Source organism: Somniosus microcephalus, chromosome 6, assembly GCF_052327205.1.
Source record: "Somniosus microcephalus isolate GS21.2 chromosome 6, FLI_Smic_1.0, whole genome shotgun sequence".
NCBI lineage: Eukaryota > Metazoa > Chordata > Chondrichthyes > Squaliformes > Somniosidae > Somniosus > Somniosus microcephalus.
In genome coordinates this window covers 173,103,933-173,117,545 of record NC_140992.1, presented here as the reverse complement: position 1 = coordinate 173,117,545, position 13,613 = coordinate 173,103,933, and positions in this window count along the sequence as shown.

Below are 13,613 nucleotides of genomic sequence, written 5' to 3'. Positions count from 1 at the left end.
AACGGAGTTTGTGGCGGGACTGAAGACAATGGCTTTGGTCTTCCCAATATTCAGTTGGATAAAATCTCTTCATCCAGTACTGGATGGCTGATGAGCAGTCTGACAATTTAAGTAGAGGGTTCAAGAGAAGTGGTGGTGAGGTAGAGCTGGGTGTCGTCCGTGTACATGTGGAAACTGATGCTGTTTTTTCGGATGATGTCGCCAAGGGGCAGCATGTAGATGAGAAATAGGAGGGGGCCAAGGATAGATTCTTGGGGGACACCAGAGGTAACGATGCAGGAGCGGGAAGAGAACCCATTGCAGGTAATTCTCTGGCTACGATTAGATAGATAAGAATGGAACTAGGCGAATGCAGTCCCACCCAGCTGGACAACGGTGGAGAGGCATTGGAGTGGTCAACCATGTCCAAGGCTGCAGACAGGATGAGGAGGGATAGTTTACTTTTGTCACAGCCACATAGGATGTTATTTGTGACTTTGATGAGAGCTGTTTCAGTACTGTGACAGGAGCGGAAACCTGATTGGAGGGATTCAAACATGGAGTTCCAGGAACGATGGGCACCGATTTGGGAGGCAACAACACGATCAAGGACTTTGGAGAGGAAAGGGAGGTTGGAGATTGGGCAGTAGTTTGCAAGGATGGAGGAGTCAGGGTTGGTTTTTTTTGAGGAGAGGGGTGATGACGGTAGATTTGAAGGCGAGGGGGACAGTACCTGAGGGAAGAGAACTGGTAACATATCCGCTAACATGGGAGCCAGAAAAGGAAGTTGGGTGGTCAGCATTTTAGTGGAAATAGAGTCGAGAGAGCAGGATATGGGTCTCATGGACAAGATGATCGTGGAGAGGGCATGAGGGAAGATTGGAGAAAAACTGGAGAAAGATGCGAGTTCAGGGCTAGGATGGGGGAAACCTTGGAGGAAGTTTGGCTTGGTGGAAGGAAGGGAAGTGGCAGAGGCAGCTGATCGGATAGTTTTAGAGATGAAGAAGTCCATGAGCTCCTCGCAATTGTTATTGGAGGTCTGCCTTAGATATTCCCTTGGTTTCAGCAATGCTGGTCACCCTCATAAGTGGTCTCAAAGTCTTACGTTCAGGAGTGTGCCCCATACTGCCCTATATCTAACGATAGTGCTGTTTTGTGATCTGAACTGGATATTGTGTCTTTTGCACATGCCCTCATTTGCTTCTCCAATATTTCAGGAGGCAGATTGATAACACTTTAGTGAGATAAGACCGGGTACAACTTGTTAAACTGTTTTATATTACTGGCAGCGGAGGTGATTTTGACTTTGTGCGATAGTGTAAATCGGGTAATAGTGAATCAGCAGCTTGTTTTACATCTCTCCCTGTTTTTAGTTCCCTTGAAGTCTTGATCAGCACTCGTTTTACAATAAACTACTTGCCTTTCTCTTAGACGACCATCTCAAGTGACCTTGAATGTAGATTTTGTTTTATTTTACTTCTGACCACAGGAAATGGGGCCAAGTCCTTCTGACTTCTTCCCATTCAATGATTCACCAGTACGCCTGTTGCTAAAACTGGCTACACTCCCTCCACCACCCGCCCCCCTCACCCCAAGTGGATTCCCAGCAGACACCGCAAACTGAATTAATAGGGTTATCCCAACAATAATAGGTGTGAATATTTATAGGAACTACAACTTGTATTTATATAGCACCTTTAACGTAGTAAAACGTCCCAAGGCGCTGCACAGGAGTATTTTAAGACAAAAAATTTGACACCAATCCACATAAGGAGAAATTAGGGCAGGTGACCAAAAGCTTAGTCAAAGAGGTAGGTTTTAAGGAGCGTCTTAAAGGAGAAAAGAGAGGTAGTGAGGCGGAGAGGTTTAGGCAGGGAATTCCAGAGCTTAGGGCCTAGGCAACAAGGCACGACCACCAAAGGTTGAGCGATTATAATCAGGGATGCTCGAGGGCAGAATTAGAGGAGCGCAGATATCTCCGGGGGGGGTTCTGGGGCTGAAGGAGATTACAGAGATAGGGAGGGGTGAGGCCATGGAGGGATTTGAAAACAAGGTTGAGAATTTTGAAATCGAGGCGCTGCTTAACCGGGAGCCAATGTAGGTCAGCGAGCATAGTGAACGGGACTTGGTGGAAGTCTGAAATGAGATAATGAATTAACTGTTAGTTTTAAATCCAGTTTGAACCCATTTTAATTTAAACCACGACACTTAAATATAACTCATTTACAATGCTTTCTGTGGGACAATGGAGATTTGGAAGGTCTGTAACTTGACAGACCTCTGACCTGTCGGTGGCCCAAGATTAAAGGATTCTGCAATTGATGCAGACCAGCCAAATGTCACATCATCCTTGGCAGCCAGATCCAAAGATTTTTCTACTCTAGATGGCTCACTGATAAATCTCTCGAGATATAACAGAGGTCAGCATTGGGACCATTGCTCTTTTCAACATATACCCATGATGATCTGCACCTGGGTATAGGGGGGTACCATATCAAACTTTACAGACAACACAAAGATAGTGAGCACAGTTAACTGAAGAGGACTCAGGAGAACAGAGGCAAGTTAGATTGGGCAGATATCAGGTGAAATTTGAGGCAAAGAAATGTGAGATGATACATTGAGGAAGGATAAATAAGGAAAGTAAGGAGAGTAAAACTGCAAAAGGATATTCATCGCTCTACCATTAGTGCCCGTGCCTTCTGCTGCCTAGGCTCCTGGAGTCACTTGCTCTCCACACCTGTCTCCAAACCTGGACATCAGTTCGTTGATACTGCAAGCTAACTCCGGCCTATCTTTGTCAACTTTATCCCACCACGGGACTGCTGACTTTAACTCTGGACTCCCTCCTACTGGCTCCTCTCTATTCCCCGTTTATTACCAAGACATATCTATCCTAAACTTGCTATGTTACCAGGCCTATGTAACTTAAGTTTCTGTGGCCTAGAAATTCGGTGGGCTGCGCCACCAGTTAGCGCCCAAAGAGGGCACTTAGTGGTTTTAGCGCCAATGGCCACGCCTCCCGCAAAATTTAGCGGGGCGCTAATGGCGGCGTTAGCCTGTAGCACTGCGCCGCCACCGATGACGTCATCAGTGTGCGCAGCGCCCCGCTACCGCCCCGAACGCGATATTTGGTCGCGCCCCCCCCCCCCCCGTAGCGCCGGTCGCAATTTGCAACCGGTTCAGGGGGGCCTACTTGTGGCGGTAGAGGCGCAAATTAAAGGAGAGGTGCGGGGTGGCCATTTTTGTTGTTGGCCGCCTGCCAGCACCTCTCCGCGCTGCCGTCCCCGGCCTCCTGAGCACCGCCCCCCCCCCCCCCCCGGGTAGTGCCGGCTGTGTCCCAAGAGCCCGGCACTTCTCCTCGGTGCCGGGCTCTTTTGCCGGCACTCGCGATCTCCGATCGTGCTGCAGCAGGCCCCTCCCCTTTAAGAGGGGGAAGAAGGCCTGCAGTACCGCAGCGCCACGTAGTGCTGTGATATTCAGTTGCTGCGCCCCAAGACGGATGCGGGGCGCCTCGAGCAGCGTCCCGCTTCTGTTTGGGGTGCTGAAACTGAATATCGGGCTGGCGCTCGCGGCTCCTTCCGGGGCGGGTCTTCCGGCGCCCAGGCGAGGGGGCGCCACTGAATTTTTAGCCCTGTGTGTCCATTCGGATCCGCATTTTGGTTGCCGCTTCGAACCTGAGCCCATCACTTCTATATCCCCTTTTTTTCTTCTTTTTTCTTTACCCCTCCTAGGCCCCCCCTTTCCTGTCATCATGCCTCCTTTCATTTCTCCCCTCTTGGGTACTCTGCTCCCCCAAATCACTGCCCCAACACTTCAGTACTCCTCATCCGTCGTACTCTCCTGCTGCTGTCCCAAGCTTGACTTCCTCTTAGATAAGCTGAAAGCTTCCCTTCGTGCCTCTCTTGGCATCCTCCAAAGGGCCCATCGAGGCACTCATTGCTGCCTCGTTACGAGCAGAAACCCCAACTGGCCCATCCTACACTCTTGCCGAACTTCCCGCCCAGCGCGCCCGCTGGGGCCTAATCCTTCCAACCTCCTTCCTGTCCCACTCACCCCTCCCAATGCTAACCCTGTGAACTCTGCCAGCAGTTCAGCTATCACCGCCCCTCTCCGCATCTCCCTCCAGAATGTACGTTCATTTGTGAATAAGGTCCTTGACATCCATGACCTTATAGTGGATGATTGCATTGATACCATGGCCTTGACGGACACCTGGCTGAGGGGTGATGATACTTTCCCCCCTAATGAAGCCTTTCCGCCTGGCTATACCTTCCACCACTTGCCCCGCCCAAACTGCCATGGTGGTGGTGTGGCTCTTATCACCAAATCACACCTTGGTCTGTCCCCCTATTCCTCTGGCATCTTTTCCTCCTTTGAGCATCTCACTTTGTTCCACCCTCTCACCTCTCATTTAAAATCATTGTTCTCAACCGCTCAAGTTTCTCACCGAGATATCTTCACTGTTTTCCTCCCTCTGACTCTGCACCGAGCAACTTTTCATCCTCAGTGATTTCAATCCTCCATCTCAATTCATCGTGCTTTCTCTCTTCTCTGAGTTCACTGCCCTCCTACCCTCCCTTAATCTCTCCCTCCATATAAACTCCCCTACCCATAATCACGGCCACCCCTTAGACCTTGTCATCTCACGGGGCCTCTCTTCTCCCATCGTGTCAATCACAGATAAGGCCATTTCTCATCACTTCCTTGTATTCCTCTCCACCCACATTCCCCTTCCCCCTACCAATCCCACTTCCTTCTGTATCCACCCCTGGAAAAAACTCTCCCCCAACTCACTTACAACTGCACTTTCAAATTCCCAACTGTCCAGATTTTGGCCCTCCATTCACCACAACATTTTAGCAGCTACCGATCTGCTCAACCACACCCTCACCACCACCTTTGATGCCCTAGTCCCCATTAAAACCATTACTCTCACTCTTCCTGGCTGTTATCCCTGATACGGCCCCCCATCTCCGCTCCCTTAAGTCCAAGGGACACAGACTTAAACATTTATGGCAGACAACTGGTTAAGGCATTCACCGTCAGATCTGGCTGGACCACATAAAGCATTATCGGGTCCTACAATCTTTTGCTAAAACAGCTCACTATTCCAGGATCATCCTTGAATGCAAAGATAACCCCTGGTTACTCTTCTACACTGCAAACCGTCTTCTTAAGCCCCTCTCCCCTGCCTCCTCCACCCTCACCTCCAACATTAAGTGCGAGGAGCTCATGGACTTCTTTGTCACATAGATTGAAACCATCCGTTCAGCTGCCTCTGCCGCTTCCTTCCCTTCCCCTAGCCCACTGTGCAATATTTCCACTAAGGTTCCCCCCTGCCTTAGCCCTGAACTCGCATGAGTTTCTTACCACTTATCCGCTCCATCACCAAGACCTTCTACTTCCACCTTCGTAACATTGCCCGACTCTGCCCCACCTCAGCTCATCTGCTGCTGAAATACTCACCTATGCCTATGTTACCTCTGGACTTAACTATTCCAATGCTATCCTGGCCAGCCTCCCATCTTCTACCCTACGTAAACTTGAGCTCATCCAAAACTCTGCTGTCCGTATCCTAACTCGCACCCAGTCCCGTTCACCCATCACCTGTGCTCGCTGACCTACATCGGCTCCCGGTCTGGCAGTGCCTCCATTTGAAAATTCTCATCCTTGTTTTCAAATCCCTCCATGGCCTCGCCCCCTCCCTATCTCTGTAATCTCCTCCAGCCCTACAACCCTCTGAGATCTCTGCGCTCCTCCAATTCTGGCTTATTGCGCATCCCCGATTTTAATCGCTCCACCATTGGTGGCCGTGCCTTCAGCTGCCTGGGCCCTAAGCTCTGGAAATCCTTCCCTAAACCTCTCCGCCTCTCTACCTCTCTCTCCTCCTTAAAACCTACCTCTTTGAAGAAGCTTTTGGTCACCTGTCCTAATATCTCCTTATGTGAGTCAGTGTCAAATTCTGTTTGATTACACTCTGGCAAAGTGCCTTGGATGTTTCACTATGTTAAAGGTGCTATATAAATGCAAGTTGTTGTTGATAGAACAGAAAAAAGTTCTAGGGGTTTGGATACATAGGGGGAGAAATTCGGTATCGCCCCATTTGGGGCGCAATTATCAGCCGGGCGCAAAGTTTAGCGCCCAGCGCAAATTATCGCCACCTACTGCTAAATTGGTCTCTTTCGCCCCTGGAGGTGATTGCAGCGCTAAATCAGGTGCTGCACGACTCTCTTAAGACGCTAAGCTGGAGGAGCGAGACGCTACCTCAGAGGGCGGGTGCAGCGCAGGTGCTGTCAGTTAGCGATTGCACAGACACGCTGGCGCCGGCCAGCTCTTAAAGGGGAGGGTCGATCTTGATTTGCAGCCGCACCCTGCACATCGGAGCCCTGAATCTCGGCCTGGACAGACCTGTTGCCAAATCCTGAAGCCAAGGACCATGGAGAGGGCCAGGGAGCGAGCGCAGCGTTTCAGCGAGGGAGCCTTGGAGGCTCTGGTTGGCGCGGTGGAGCGCAGGCGATCTCTCCTGTACCCGGAGAGTGGCAGGAGGCCTCTGCCCAGCGAGTACTGAAAAGCTTGGAGGGAGGTGGCTCACAGAGTGACCTCCAGCAGCATGGTGCCTAGAACCCCTGTGCAATGCAGGAAGAAGTTCAACGACCTCACTTGGGTCGTCAGGGTGAGTGCCTTTTTCAGAAACCTCTTCATCCCTCCATCTCGACCTCGCTTTATGGCCAAAGGGTCTTGAAAGCCCCAATGCCCAGCACTCCTCCAACACCTATGGCCCTTTCAGGAAACTCACACGCACATTCAGCACTTTGCATACAGTAAGGGCTATTCGACCATGGGAGGCATTTCAGCAAAGAGCATGGCTGCACACAGTAAGGGCTAATCGACCATGGGAAGCATTTCAGCAAAGAGCATGGCTGCACACAGTAAGGGCTAATCAACCATGGGAGGCATTTCAGCAAAGAGCATGGCTGCATCTTTACTCAGACCCTGTCCTTTTTCTTGCAGGGCAAGCTGGCGCATAATAGGAGACAGCAGCAACGGACCGGGGGGAGGCTGGCTTCACCTTCAAGCCCTGACCGATCTGGAGCAGCGAGTCCACCGGATTGTGGCAAGCCGGATGCTTGGCCCCGTCGCCACTGGAGACGCCGACCCCGTTCTGGCCAGCAATGGTAAGGTCATCACCTTTTTGACTTCTCTCCTTCCACTTGTTCCTCACAACAGCAACCTTTGACACTTTCGATCCAAATCAGTACATCGCTGCGCTCATGCCTCCCTTGCTGCCACCCTGTCCTCACGCTAAAGCCACTCTTGTACCTCCCTGCTTTCAGATGCTGATTCACCAGGTGAGGAGGCGGGCCCTCAAGCTGCCACTGGGAGTGAATCTGAAGGCGAGGACGAAGAGGAAGCCGGACCATCAGCGCAACCCTCTGCCAAGGCAGCCCATGGCCATACTGGGGACACGCCTTCCCTGGAGGGGAGCAGGGAGGAAGGGTCTGAGGAGGGTGAAGCTCCAGGACCCAGCGGGCTGCAGCAACGCGGGGGGGGGTAGGGAAGCTCGGGGGCCTTCTCCCCAGAGGGAGAGTATGGCCTCGAGTCCTGCTGCAGTAAGCGCAGATGAGGTGCGGCTCCTCACTGAAATGAGCGCCCAGGCGGAGCAAAGGCACACTGAGCTCATGGCTGCAGTGGCAAGGATGCCCGAATCCATTGAGTCACTGGCAAGGAGTGTCCAGGACTTCGGTGCAGCACAGGCGTCTGCCACGCAAATGCTAAGTGCTGCAATGCAGTCAGTGGGTGGTCTCATTGCAGACGCAGATTGAGGCCACGCGAGCACTGACTGCTGCCACCCTCGCTGGATCGGGCAGATTTCCCCGGGACTCTCACCGTGCCGCAGCAGGTCAACAATCTGTGCTCCAGCAGATTGCTCCGCATGCTGAAGTGCTGCCCCGTGGGAGTGCCAGTGTGTCGGTCGAGCAGGGAGTTGCTGTCCTCTCTCAGGATGACAGCATTCCTGCTGCCAGCACTGTCACTTCTCCACTGCAGTTGCCACCACCTGTAGGACATGCAGAGTTGGAGCAGTCAGCAGCCGGGCCCTCCAGGCCCAGAGCTGGTCCAGGCCGTCCCTCAAGGGCATCTGCAGTCTCAGTTTCTGACACTCGGCAGCCTTCCCCCAGCCTTGCTGCAGCCACTGGGGTCCCAGTACGAAGGAGCTGCAGGGTGGGAAGGGGGCAATTTCACAAGGGAAGCAGATCACTCTCGAAGGGCAAAAAGTAGGAGGTGTGGCAAAATGTTGTTCATTGTTTTATTGAAGGCCGAGGATCGTGGTCATATTTTTGTTACTGTTTTGGACATTGTCCCCAGGTTGTGACAGCCAGTTATGTGATTGAGTTTTTTTTTGTGTTTCTTTCTATTACTTTGTCATGCGGGAAGGATACACAGTTTGGTAAATAAAGAAGTGTCTTTATTCAAAATGTGCATGTTTACTCTTTGCACTCATTGTTGCCTTGACTGGCTTAGGGGTTGCGGCATGGTTCCATTCAGGTTCTTTGAATGGCAGAAGCCATTCCCTCAGAGGGGGCCTAGAAGCGACTTGCTATAAGCCTTTGACGGACGGCCCTTGCACTTTGTGCCTCCCTCCCGACTTGGTGCTGCTGCTCCTCCTCCTCCTCCTCCTCCGCCTCTGCTGGTGCTCCAATGTCTGCTGGCATTGGCTGGGTCCTGAGGATTGCCAGGTTATGCAGCATGCAGCACACAACAACGAAGTGGGAGACTCGCTCAGGCGAGTACTGCAGGGTTCCTCCAGAGTGGTCCAGACAGCTGAACCGTTGCTTGAGCATGCCGATTGTGTGCTCAACGATGGTAACTTGATGGCTCTCGTTGTATCGTTCTGATTATGCTGATTTAGATGAGGAAAGACGGGAGAGGCTCGAGTGGAGCATGGACTGCTTGGGCTGTATATCCTGTGTACTGTAATCTTTCCCAATAGTTCTGGTACCATCCTTGTAACTTTTTTTTGCATTTTCTCCAGTGATTCTATGTCCTTTTTATAGTATGGAGACCAGAATTGTGCACAGTACTCTAAGTGTGGCCTGACCAGGGTTCTATAATCAAATCAAATCAAAAAAATCAAATCAACTTTTATTGTCATTGTTAGTGCACAAGTGCAGTACAACGAAATGTAGGCTTGCGGCTCCGAGAGTGTACATTTGGATTAAGACATTTAAGCATTCAACATACATTTGGCTTGTAGTTTAACATAAATTTACTACTATTGAATTCTATAGCCCTAGAAATAAATCCCAGTGCTTTGTTAGCATTTTTAATTGCTTTGCTGACCTGTGATGCTGCTTTTAATGATTTGTTCACCTGTATCCCTTTGCTCTTCTACCCATTCAGTTTTTATTGTCTAAGGTGTAGGTGATGTTTCTACTTTTCCTACCAAAGTGTGTCACCTCACAATTATTTATGTTAAAGTCATTTGCCACTTAACCGACCAGTTATGTTGCTTTCTTCCTCAGTGTTAGCTATACCCTTCAGCTAGAATAGCTTTTTAAAAGGGAAGTGGACAAATACATGACACTCTCAGCACCACAGCCTGATCTTAAGAGTGAAAGCCATTGTTTGCAAGAGGCCCTCATTCCTGAGGGTGGTAAGGTTTTCAACCGATTTTCAGCACCGATGCGGTGAGCCAGTATCCAGGCCCTGGGTCCTCGCAGGGCCGCTCTGCACATGCGTGGAGGAGCAGCAGAACAGACTACAACTCCCAGCACGCCCCGCTGGATGTCCGCGTCAGCTTCAGTCACGTGAAAGCGCCTGCCTGTGTCATGTGACACTGAACGGAGCTCAGCCGGCACCTGAGGAGAGCGCCGTTCAGTTGAATGGCTCATCGCTGGCATTTACCTTTCAGCTTCGTTGGGGTAAATGGGGGGGGGGTTGACTGGTGTTGGGAGAGGGGAGGAGAAAGAGTGAGCTGGTGTTGGTGGGGGGGGAGGGAGGGAGGAGAGAGAGGCTGGTGTTGGGGGGGGGAAGGAGGAGAGAGAGCTGGTGGTGGGTGGGGGGGAGGGAGGAGAGAGCTGGTGGTGGGTGGGGGGAGGGAGGAGAGAGCTGGTGGTGGGTGGGGGGGAGGGAGGAGAGAGCTGGTGGTGGGTGGGGGGGAGGGAGGAGAGAGCTGGTGGTGGGTGGGGGGGGAGGGAGGAGAGAGCTGGTGGTGGGTGGGGGGGAGGGAGGAGAGAGCTGGTGGTGGGTGGGGGGGAGGGAGGAGAGAGCTGGTGGTGGGGGGGGAGGGAGGAGAGAGCTGGTGGTGGTGTGGGGGGAGGGAGGAGAGAGCTGGTGGTGGGTGGGGGGGAGGGAGGAGAGAGCTGGTGGTGGGGGGAGAGGGAGGAGAGAGCTGGTGTGGGTGGGGGGAGGGAGGAGAGAGCTGGTGGTGGGTGGGGGGGAGGGAGGAGAGAGCTGGTGGTGAGTGGGTGGGGGGGGAGGGAGGAGAGAGAGCTGGTGGTGAGTGGGTGGGGGGGGAGGGAGGAGAGAGAGCTGGTGGTGAGTGGGTGGGGGGGGAGGGGAGGAGAGAGAGCTGGTGGTGAGTGGGTGGGGGGGAGGGAGGAGAGAGAGGTGGGGAGGGAGGAGAGAGAGGTGGTGAGTGAGTGGGTGGGGGGGAGGGAGGAGAGAGAGGTGGTGAGTGAGTGGGTGGGGGGGAGGGAGGAGAGAGAGGTGGTGAGTGAGTGGGTGGGGGGAGTGAGTGAGTGGGTGGGGGGGAGGGAGGAGAGAGAGGTGGGAGGAGGAGAGAGAGGTGGGGAGGGAGGAGAGAGAGGTGGTGAGTGAGTGGGTGGGGGGAGGGAGGAGAGAGGAGGTGGTGAGTGAGTGGGTGGGGGGGAGGGAGGAGAGAGAGGTGGGGAGGGAGGAGAGAGAGGTGTGAGTGAGTGGGTGGGGGGGAGGAGGAGAGAGAGGTGGTGAGTGAGTGGGTGGGGGGGAGGGAGGAGAGAGAGGTGGTGAGTGAGTGGGTGGGGGGAGGGAGGAGAGAGAGGTGGTGAGAGAGTGGGTGGGGGGAGGGAGGAGAGAGGTGGTGAGTGAGTGGGTGGGGGGAGGGAGGAGAGAGAGGTGGTGAGTGAGTGGGTGGGGGGAGGGAGGAGAGAGAGGTGGTGAGTGAGTGGGTGGGGGGGAGGGAGGAGAGAGAGGTGGTGAGTGAGTGGGTGGGGGGGAGGGAGGAGAGAGAGGTGGGTGAGTGGGTGGGGGGAGGGAGGAGAGAGAGGTGTGAGTGAGTGGGTGGGGGGAGGGAGGAGAGAGAGGTGGTGAGTGAGTGGGTGGGGGGAGGGAGGAGAGAGAGGTGGTGAGTGAGTGGGTGGGGGGGAGGGAGGAGAGAGAGGTGGTGAGTGGTGGTGTGGGGGGGGAGGAGAGAGAGAGGTGGTGAGTGAGTGGGTGGGGGGGAGGGAGGAGAGAGAGGTGGTGAGTGAGTGGGTGGGGGGGAGGGAGGAGAGAGAGGTGGTGAGTGAGTGGGTGGGGGGAGGGAGGAGAGAGAGGTGGTGAGTGAGTGGGTGGGGGGGGAGGGAGAGAGAGGAGGTGGTGAGTGAGTGGGTGGGGGGGAGGGAGGAGAGAGAGGTGGTGAGTGAGTGGGTGGGGGGGAGGGAGGAGAGAGAGGTGGTGAGTGAGTGGGTGGGGGGGGAGGAGGAGAGAGAGGTGGTGAGTGAGTGGGTGGGGGGGAGGGAGGAGAGAGAGGTGGTGAGTGAGTGGGTGGGGGGGAGGGAGGAGAGAGGTGGTGAGTGAGTGGGTGGGGGGGAGGGAGGAGAGAGAGGTGGTGAGTGAGTGGGTGGGGGGGGAGGGAGGAGAGAGAGGTGGTGAGTGAGTGGGTGGGGGGGAGGGAGGAGAGAGAGGTGGTGAGTGAGTGGGTGGGGGGGAGGGAGGAGAGAGAGGTGGTGAGTGAGTGGGTGGGGGGAGGGAGGAGAGAGAGGTGGTGAGTGAGTGGGTGGGGGGGAGGGAGGAGAGAGAGGTGGTGAGTGAGTGGGTGGGGGGAGGGAGGAGAGAGAGGTGGTGAGTGAGTGGGTGGGGGGAGGGAGGAGAGAGAGGTGGTGAGTGAGTGGGTGGGGGGGAGGGAGGAGAGAGAGGTGGTGAGTGAGTGGGTGGGGGGGAGGGAGGAGAGAGAGGTGGTGAGTGAGTGGGTGGGGGGGAGGGAGGAGAGAGAGGTGGTGAGTGAGTGGGTGGGGGGGAGGGAGGAGAGAGAGGGGTGAGTGAGTGGGTGGGGGGGAGGAGGAGAGAGAGGTGGTGAGTGAGTGGGTGGGGGGGAGGGAGGAGAGAGAGGGGGTGAGTGAGTGGGTGGGGGGGAGGGAGGAGAGAGAGGGGGTGAGTGAGTGGGTGGGGGGAGGAGGAGAGAGAGGGGTGAGTGAGTGGGTGGGGGGGAGGGAGGAGAGAGAGGGGGTGAGTGAGTGGGTGGGGGGGAGGGAGGAGAGAGAGGGGGTGAGTGAGTGGGTGGGGGGGAGGGAGGAGAGAGAGGGGGTGAGTGAGTGGGTGGGGGGGAGGGAGGAGAGAGAGGGGGTGAGTGAGTGGGGTGGGGGGGAGGGAGGAGAGAGAGGGGGGTGAGTGGGTGGGGGGGAGGGAGGAGAGAGAGGGGGTGAGTGAGTGGGTGGGGGGGAGGGAGGAGAGAGAGGGGGTGAGTGAGTGGGTGGGGGGGAGGGAGGAGAGAGAGGGGGTGAGTGAGTGGGTGGGGGGGAGGGAGGAGAGAGAGGGGGTGAGTGAGTGGGTGGGGGGGAGGGAGGAGAGAGAGGGGGTGAGTGAGTGGGTGGGGGGGAGGGAGGAGAGAGAGGGGTGAGTGAGTGGGTGGGGGGGAGGGAGGAGAGAGAGGGGGTGAGTGAGTGGGTGGGGGGGAGGGAGGAGAGAGAGGGGGTGAGTGAGTGTGTGGGGGGGAGGGAGGAGAGAGAGGGGGTGAGTGAGTGGGTGGGGGGAGGGAGGAGAGAGAGGGGGTGAGTGAGTGGGTGGGGGGGAGGAGGAGAGAGAGGGGGTGAGTGAGTGGGTGGGGGGGAGGGAGGAGAGAGAGGGGGTGAGTGAGTGGGTGGGGGGAGGAGGAGAGAGAGGGGGTGAGTGAGTGGTGGGGGGGGAGGGAGGAGAGAGAGGGGGTGAGTGGTGGGTGGGGGGAGGGAGGAGAGAGAGGGGGTGAGTGAGTGGGTGGGGGGAGGAGGAGAGAGAGGGGGGTGAGTGAGTGGGTGGGGGGGAGGGAGGAGAGAGAGGGGGTGAGTGAGTGGGTGGGGGGAGGGAGGAGAGAGAGGGGTGAGTGAGTGGGTGGGGGGGAGGGAGGAGAGAGAGGGGAGTGAGTGAGTGGGTGGGGGGGAGGGAGGAGAGAGAGGGGGTGAGTGAGTGGGTGGGGGGGAGGGGAGGAGAGAGAGGGGGTGAGTGAGTGGGTGGGGGGGAGGGAGGAGAGAGAGGGGGTGAGTGAGTGGGTGGGGGGAGGGAGGAGAGAGAGGGGGTGAGTGAGTGGGTGGGGGGGGGAGGGAGGAGAGAGAGGGGTGTGAGTGAGTGGGTGGGGGGGAGGGAGGAGAGAGAGGGGGGTGAGTGAGTGGGAGAGGGGGTGAGTGAGGGTGGGGGGGAGGGGAGGAGAGAGAGGGTGTGAGTGAGTGCGTGGGGGGGAGGAGAGAGAGAGGGGGTGAGTG